General features: G+C 30.4%; 1 long non-coding RNA gene across 4 annotated transcripts; it reads left to right on the top strand.

The window, feature by feature from the left end:
- Positions 1 to 208: 208 nt before the first annotated feature.
- On the top strand, positions 209 to 5403 carry LOC111629570. 4 transcript variants are annotated; one of them, XR_002757364.1, is made up of 6 exons: positions 221 to 275; positions 729 to 794; positions 1114 to 1212; positions 1285 to 1358; positions 3379 to 3587; positions 4120 to 5403. It is a non-coding gene; the product is annotated as an uncharacterized LOC111629570 (long non-coding RNA). The 4 variants fall into 4 exon arrangements; XR_002757361.1 differs by lacking the exon at positions 221 to 275 and adding an exon at positions 396 to 476; XR_002757363.1 differs by having other exon boundaries at positions 209 to 275; positions 729 to 1212.
- Positions 5404 to 8536: the final 3133 nt, after the last annotated feature.

The following is an 8536-nucleotide window of genomic DNA, read 5'->3' as shown; positions in this document are numbered from 1 at the left end:
CATTAACACATTATCAACATTTAATTAAATTTTCATGCTATAATCGAATTGACGAAAGTGTAAGCTTTGTATGACTGATGACGTACCGTTGTTATTAGGGATACAATTATATTTAATCATANCCAACGACCCAAGTAAATAATAAATTATAAAAATGCTTTTAATCAAATTATCTCTAGATATATTTATAAAATTTATATATTTTAGATTTATGAATTTCGGAGCAATGGGATTTGTTTACAGTCACGAAATGCTTCACGGATTTGATATGTCAGGTAATCGGACGGAATTACAAATGTATTATTCAAATCACAAATGAAATGTTAAATATTTTCAACTCAGGAAGTTTAAAAGATAAATATGGAAATCTTAAAAACTGGTGGACAGAAAAATCCAAAAAAGAATTTAAGGAAAGATCGAAGTGTTTTATCGATCAGTACAATTCCTATGTACACAAAATTGGCATCGAAAATACTGTAAGTGGTCTAATCATATTTTCTTGCGTACTTAACCGCAAGCAAATCGTGAGCATTTTATTTTGCGTAATAAATAAAATGTATTTTACTAAGAGTATTGGGCTTTTTAAATAAAAAAATCGCGTTATCTTCGTAAAAGCCACATGTTGTAAAGTACTATTGTGTTGTATTTAAAGAATTAAAATTTTAAGTAATTATATGAAACAAAATTATGATTTAAAGCATATAAAGTGTTGTTTTGTAATATTTTAGGCGTACGGTAAGAAAACTTTATCGGAAAATATCGCCGATAATGGTGGCCTTCGTCTAGCTTATTTGGTAATACGATTTGTATATTATAATTTATTTTTATAAATTCATTATACAGTATACGAGTTATTTCTACTAAACTTATAATCTTTCTCAGAATAAGATGGAAGCAATGTTCAATACGTACACGAAAATAAAAGTTTCTTTAGATAGTAAAACAGTAGTGTTATCGATGTTACGACTGTTATTATTTGTAATAAAGTATAGATAAATAGAGTTATCCTTATTTTTTCATTAATTGTAATTTTATTTATAAAAAATTCACAAGTTTATAAATTCTGCGAATGAATTTAAAATGAAAAGTTATTTATTTTTAAACTTAAACTAGAGTTATAAAAAATGGGTGGAAGATCACGGTAGAGAGAAACGTCTCCCGTGTCTAGAAAAGTACAGCCCCGAGCAATTGTTCTTTATATCTTTTGCTGAGGTAATTAATTCTCTTAAATGTAATAAATAAAAATTTAAAGACGAATATTTAATATATTTTATTTAATTATAGTCATGGTGTAGTTACATTCCGTTGGAGAGTGTGGTTCGAGTTGACGAAGACATACATGCTGCCGATCAATTAAGGTAATAATTATCGTATAAATCCATTTTAGATGAGTTATTTAATTTTATCGTATATTTTTCTTAGATTGATCGGTAGCATCGCCAATATGAGAGAATTTTCTGAAGCTTTCAATTGTAAACTGGGTTCTAAAATGAATCCCGAAAGTAAATGTATTATATGGTGAAAGAACGACGTAATAACTATGTTCCGATCAATATATATCTAGATGATTGTATAGCTACATCATGAAGTGTTATAGAGTTAGATCTGAATTATTGAATCTTATTTAATTAAAAAAAACTCTTTAATAAAACACGTCAAAGTTGATATTTATAGTAATTTGAAGAACATCTTTTGTAAATGATCTGAGTTGTACATCACAGATCGTGTTTGTTTTTATAATCAGCAATAGCTGTAAGTTATTAGGTTCTTAAGATCAACATTAATAACTTTATAATAATAATAATTTAAAAATTATTATTATTATAAAGTTATTGAAAAATGCAGCAGAAGGTGACGTCTTATAAAAAATTTTAATTTCTAAACACATTCTTCGTATTTTTTTAAACTTAAATATTATTTTTTAAAAGATACCAAAATTCAACAAAATTACTTCTTTTAAGCTTTTATTATTATTTAAATTTTATATCGTAGTATAATACGAAATTATCGGAGTTCTTTCTATCTCCTTAACCTCTTATTACAGTGATGGGAAAGCTTTTTGGTTTGCAATTTTCAAATTGCAGACCTATAGATTCCCTCTCGCTCGTCGGTCCTTCCTTAATCGCTAGAACAGGGTTACGTAGATGAAAATCGAAACCGCATATAAAAAGCTTAGGACCAGAGGCCCGATTAACTATATACGAACTATATAAGGTTCAGACCGAAATTTCGGGTTACGTAATTTTTTAGATCGAAAGTTTTATTTTTGGAATGGGAATGACTAAATGCCAATAAAATTTTCATTATGTCTCAATCTAGTTCAGATGTGATCTTTACCACTCTTTATCTCCTATTCACCTTGACTTATAATCTCTGAAATGTGACAGCATCATTACCTCATATACAGAAGTATTCTTGTAAAATTCAAAAATATTTGGTTCACGCAGTCCTGAGATATAAAGCAAAATACAGGCCAATACTGTCGAGAGGGAACCGGGAGATCAAAATTTGATTGATCATCCCTATGTATAACCGAGGAGACTTTAAAAAGGGAGGAATTTCAATCTGCTAAAGAAGTTGCTTAATGTTACAACTATTATTTATTTACAATTAGCTTGCATCTTCACATTCGAGTGAACAAAAAATTATCTTAAAAGCTTCATTTATGTTGCATATGCTCGTTACATTTTATCGTTACAAAACAAAAGATAATTTGAAAGTTGTCTTCGTTAGTTGACAGACGGTGATACATGTAAATTAATACTTTTTTATTATGAACCACAAAAATTATACATGTTTACAGTTCTATCATGTAACGGATTCATAATTATTTTCCTATTTTATATTAATTTAACAGAGTAACAATTCTACTATTTATAGTTAAGCAAGTGTAGACAATTCTCTTAATGATAACCATAGATAACCACTATATACTTAATAGGCTATAAAATATAGGAAGGAATATTTATTAGAAGCAATACTATTTGTTAAAATTCTTAATCTTTTTTAAGAAATGAGAGATTTACCGAAATTACTGTAGAAATTTTAATATTCGATCTTCAAGAAATATTAAGAAATTTTATATTTCGTAGAAAAAAGAAATTACGAAACGTTCTAATACTGTATTTCTAAATTAAATCCTTATTTAAATAAATTTTTAAATAACGATCAAGCGATACCAGATATGAAATACAATACTTTTATTCTTTGAACGTTGTTCAGTATTTAAGCTGCTGAAAACAGAAAGACAATCAGATCTCATCTTAACAATGAAGGCTTTGCTAGTATTCTTTCTGATTTCTATTGGTGGTAAGGACAATTACTTCAATATTTTCTTTAGTATATTAGGATAAAAATTTATACATTCTTTACTTTTAGGACTATCCACATTAGTTTCGAGTCAAAGAACGTATCGTTCTCCAATGGATATCTCTCTCCGCGACGGTGCGCTTTGTTCTAGCGAAGAGAGAATTGGAATTTGCTATATCGAATGCCAGATAATTAGAACTCTTGCTTGTACAAAAGCGTTTCCTCCTTGCAGATGTCACGATTACTGAGACGATAAAGAAAACCTTCGTGTTATTGCGGTAATAATTTATTGTTTTAGTTTAAGATTTTCAAATAAATTAAAAACAATATTCTGTTTGAATGGGTTCAAGAACGTCTTCAGATTTTGTTAAAACTAATTTTTGTTTGTTAAATAAAGATAATTAATTGTGGATAATGCATTCCCGTCGTCGCAAAATGAACCGAATATAATTTCATATATTATTTTAAATATTGTAGAATTTTTCTCTATCGAAGTGTACAGCTTTTAACTTCTAACTAAAGGTTTTTTTATTTTACTTTCAGCCACGAATTTTCAATCATGATCATTTTTTGATCTAATGGATGTTCAACATTACTAATTTTTAAACTTAAACTAGAGTTATAAAAAATGGGTGGAAGATCACGGTAGAGAGAAACGTCTCCCGTGTCTAGAAAAGTACAGCCCCGAGCAATTGNCGCAAAATGAACCGAATATAATTTCATATATTATTTTAAATATTGTAGAATTTTTCTCTATCGAAGTGTACAGCTTTTAACTTCTAACTAAAGGTTTTTTTATTTTACTTTCAGCCACGAATTTTCAATCATGATCATTTTTTGATCTAATGGATGCTCTTCATTACTATTACTTTGATCGTTAAAGAATTAGCCTAAGCTATTTATAGTTTATGATATTTTAAAACGATATCCGAGTGCTACCAGTTACATTTGTAACTGCTCTCTTTATTTTTATAGCGCAGTTACGCAGGAAATTATCGCTTACTTTATAAGATCGAAAGGATTAAAGTTGCTTATTATATTTATCTATATACTTGTTAATTCTTTAACTTGTTTTAGTCGAAATTGTTGTATTAATTAGGGGAGACCGGGGCAAGATCGGCATGTTAAGCTTTACTTAAATTTTGTGTAATAAATACTGCTGTAAACTGGAAAAAAAAGCTTTGCATATTGTCTATTGGAATGTTTTCTTACTATAGAACTGGTTAAAATCAGTTTGGAAATAAAAATAATTAAAATAATTACAACTTTACAAGACGAGAGAACTCCGTCTCCCGAAGTTGGTTTATCGTGTTGAACACGGCTTGGATAGTTCTAGATGTAGGTCCGTTGGAAGCACACCTCCACACTCAAAACAGTCAGTATATACATTTTATTTACAAATTTATACAAATTATACAAGTTAGGTATACAAAGAGTGATGTCTCACGTTCCAGTTTGACCTTTGGGAAACGATTATATCCTTGAGAGATATCGGTCAGTCAGTGGATTGGCTCTATCTGCACTGTTCGTCCCGTCTCAGCACTTACCTGTCCCTGAGATATTCTGCAGAGGAGTATGCTCTCTCTCTTTCCCTCTAACCTCAGCGGTTTGCTAAGTGTCTGAGACCTTAGTGCTACCAGTCCCGAGCCCTTTCTCTTTCCCTCTATCTTGCTCGCTTTCCAATTTAAAGACTTTTTGAACGGGAACGTCAGACCAATTACAGCTCTTCCTTGCAAACAGCTTTCATCCAGGTTCGCTTGACTCGGATCAACACCACCTAGAAAACAAGACTTTACGGCAGACTTCATGATGTCTTTACTGATGAATCGTGTACTACTACTACTTGAATGGAATTCGCGTCTAGAAAAGTAAACGATATATATATAATTGATTTAAAAAATGTTTTTATATATAATTCGCGAATTCTTCTTCAAACTAAAAGGCGTTGATGTTAGAATGATCAATCATTTCAAAACAAGGACTGAGGTCTGTTCTTTGTCAAATATCAGTCTATGGAAATCATCCAACACAGATTCTTAAAAACCTTTATTATACAACTGTAATTGCAGGTAATAAATTGTAACTTTACTTTTACATAGCAGCTGTTAAAATTAACACAACTAAAACAAAATGTCTATAAATGTTTTTCATGAAATTTGTCATTAAAAAATACTAATTATTTGTGAAAGAAAAAACCTTTTAATTCAGAACAAATAAAAATGCTTTGTTCCTCAATTGAAAGAATCATAGTTTTAAAATTCAATTATATTTATAATATATACAATTTATATTATAACTTCAATGTAGCTTCAAAATAAATTGATGACTTTAACATAAAAAAAAATATTTTTTATTGTTAAGAGACCAAAGGACACTTAATCTATTAAGTGATCTCTTAATTGTGGCATATTGCTTTTGGCTGAAAAATCATTATTTATCTCACTATAATTATTTAACAAGATATTTGCAGTAATATGTACAATATGTTTAGAGGTCAGCAGCTAGATGTGAATGACAGTGGTGTCCAAAAATTTTAATAAGGCTTGTTATTTTTAGCAAGGGCAATGACTTTATTTCTCTAATTTGGCTGTAGAAAAAAATACATGCTCAAGGTCTTTATTGAGAAGTTTTTGTATGATGACATACACATGGGCAATGCAATAGATGACATTTTTACTTGGATAGCACAAATCACCCCTATCAGATGCTGTTATTAACCTTTCAAAAAAAGGAAGCATAAATTCTTTATCATCTGCTTCACTTAAGGAACACTTTGCAATAGTCACATTTCAGCATTTTTGTTACTGCGGAAGAAGCATAACCTCCTATGTAGATAAGGAAAGGTATCACTCATCATCTACAGATATCTCATCAATAGCATCATCAACAACTATGCAATTCAATTCCAAAGTCTGGAGCAATGTCTGTAAGTTAATATGCTTGCCACTTTCATCTGTAAAAATTTCTCATACAACACAACAATTTACATATATTGGAATTTCACCAAAAATGTGTGACTTAATGAAAAGTGGAAGCAAATTTTGAATTCTTAGTTTGCCTTCAGACTCAAAAATTTCCCTGGCTGATATATGACCCAGCTAATTGACGATATTTCCCAAATCGATCTTCCAGATAATCAGTTTGAACTTTCCCACATAGGAAATAACTATTGCCTTTCTTTGACAGCCAGTATTCTGACAGCTTCAGCAATGCTTGTCTACTGAACTTTAAGGCAAACTCTATCTCATTTGTTAATCCAGATTTATCTGAAAATGTTTCCCATTTCTGTAACCAAACAAAACACTTGTTCAAATACTCTACAATTTCATGCATTATTTCACAATATTTTCTAAATTATTTAAGTTACCCACAGTGAAGTTTCTTCCCCAAACTCCGTCTCGTTGAGTTGGTTTGCCGTATTTATCACGACTCGATATAGTTGTGATCCAGGTTCGGTGAAAGCACACTTCCATACTCAAGATAGACAATATATACAGTTTATTTACAAAATATATATATAGAGTATATAAGTTTTGAACCGCTACCGCTACCGGTATCGATACTTTTCCTCGGGTATCGGATCTGGCATCGTTACATTTTTCACGGATAGGTAAGGTTCGGCCGAAACCGCATTTTGTAGCCAAATCAGAAACTGAAATGGAATTTTACATCATTATCGGTCAAGTTAAACTTATATAAATAATATTAAGCAGCAAAATATTAATTTCTGCTCTGGAGCACACGCAGTCTTAATGACTTGCAGTTTTAATTTCTTTAATTTTGTGTTGTTTTTTTTTATTCTTTAAGCCCTTTGGGCACTAAAAGGGCATTTTTCCAAGCCTATTTCCAAGGAATTCCAGGTCTCTCAGAGAGACTGACGTCTAAACTGCCCTGGCCATCTGGCTAGTTTATTTTTTCAGCTATCATACAATTAACTATACTTATAAATTCTTCTTAAATTTGGTATAATAAATAACGAGTATTTCTTTACAATGTGTTTGTGTATAAATTACACCTTATTTACTAATTACAATAACAACGTACAAAAAGTAAAGAAATGAAACACATATTATAAACTTAAAACTAACATAATTTATTTATTTAAGAACAATAAATTACTAAATGTTATATTTTATCTAAAACACAAATATCCTTTTATTTAAAGTAATAGAGCAATAAGTTGTTTGCAAATAAATATATTTGCAAACAACTTATTGCAAATAACTCATCTTGATAGAGATTTATTGCTTATTTTCATACGTTCATGGTCGGCAGCCATCTTCTATACCGTAATAAGAATGTGGCCAAAAGGATTCAAAAGACTATTGTTGTACGCCACAACGTATTGCATTGTATATCGAGCAGATAGAAAGATAAAATGTTATTCTTCCATCATTTCCTTAACGAAAATGATTTTGCTTATCAACAAAAACAATAGATACTTACAAGTAAATTATGCAAGTTGTGTATCGACAGACAATAAATTTTTACTGCGCTTTCTATTTTCAGGGTCGGATTGATTAACGGTAAAGGCAGCGCAACACATAAACGCAATAAGTATAAACAATGCAACGATACTTGTTAAACTAAATACACGACAAGGAAAAAGTGCCTCTGGGTAGGACTTTTATGGAAAATTGGTCCTTATTTAGACATCAAACACGTGAATGCCAGAAAACTTCGCGTGGCCAGCCTGTTAATCAGAGCAAATCCATGGCCAGTATTCAGCAATTTTAACCACCCGGCAAATAGTGGGCACTTATACGATACGTAAATATTTTAGTATTGTACTGCGTGATGATCATTTTTCCAAAGACTTTACACATTCAATATCCGTGTTCATTCAAATATTCAAACGAAATTCTAAATGCAGCAACCCTTATTGCTTATTGGTAAAATATTGCTTAGTGCGAACTGATTTTTAGATCCATATTAATTAATACGAGACTAAAAATCAGTATGAGAAAGAAGGCAACATTTCGAATACTTTCAAAAATCAGTAAATTTTCGGAAATAGAGTATTCTGAAGATATAGTGGTTCTAATTTTACTTTTCCAGCTCCATGTACTGTATATAAGACGGAAAAGTATTGGAATATGGGCGTGTATTTCATTTAATATGTCAGGATGGGAAAATAATTCAGAAACGAAATTTGACACGGTAGCTTTTGTATAAGGAAAATTGGTACGTGTATCATATCTCAAGTTGGGTTTGACTTAATTAAGAA

Source organism: Centruroides sculpturatus, unplaced genomic scaffold (genome assembly GCF_000671375.1).
Source record: "Centruroides sculpturatus isolate CEXI.00-Female unplaced genomic scaffold, Cexi_2.0 scaffold537, whole genome shotgun sequence".
NCBI classification, from domain to species: Eukaryota; Metazoa; Arthropoda; class Arachnida; order Scorpiones; family Buthidae; genus Centruroides; species Centruroides sculpturatus.
This window is presented reverse-complemented; position numbering and strand designations above follow the sequence as displayed.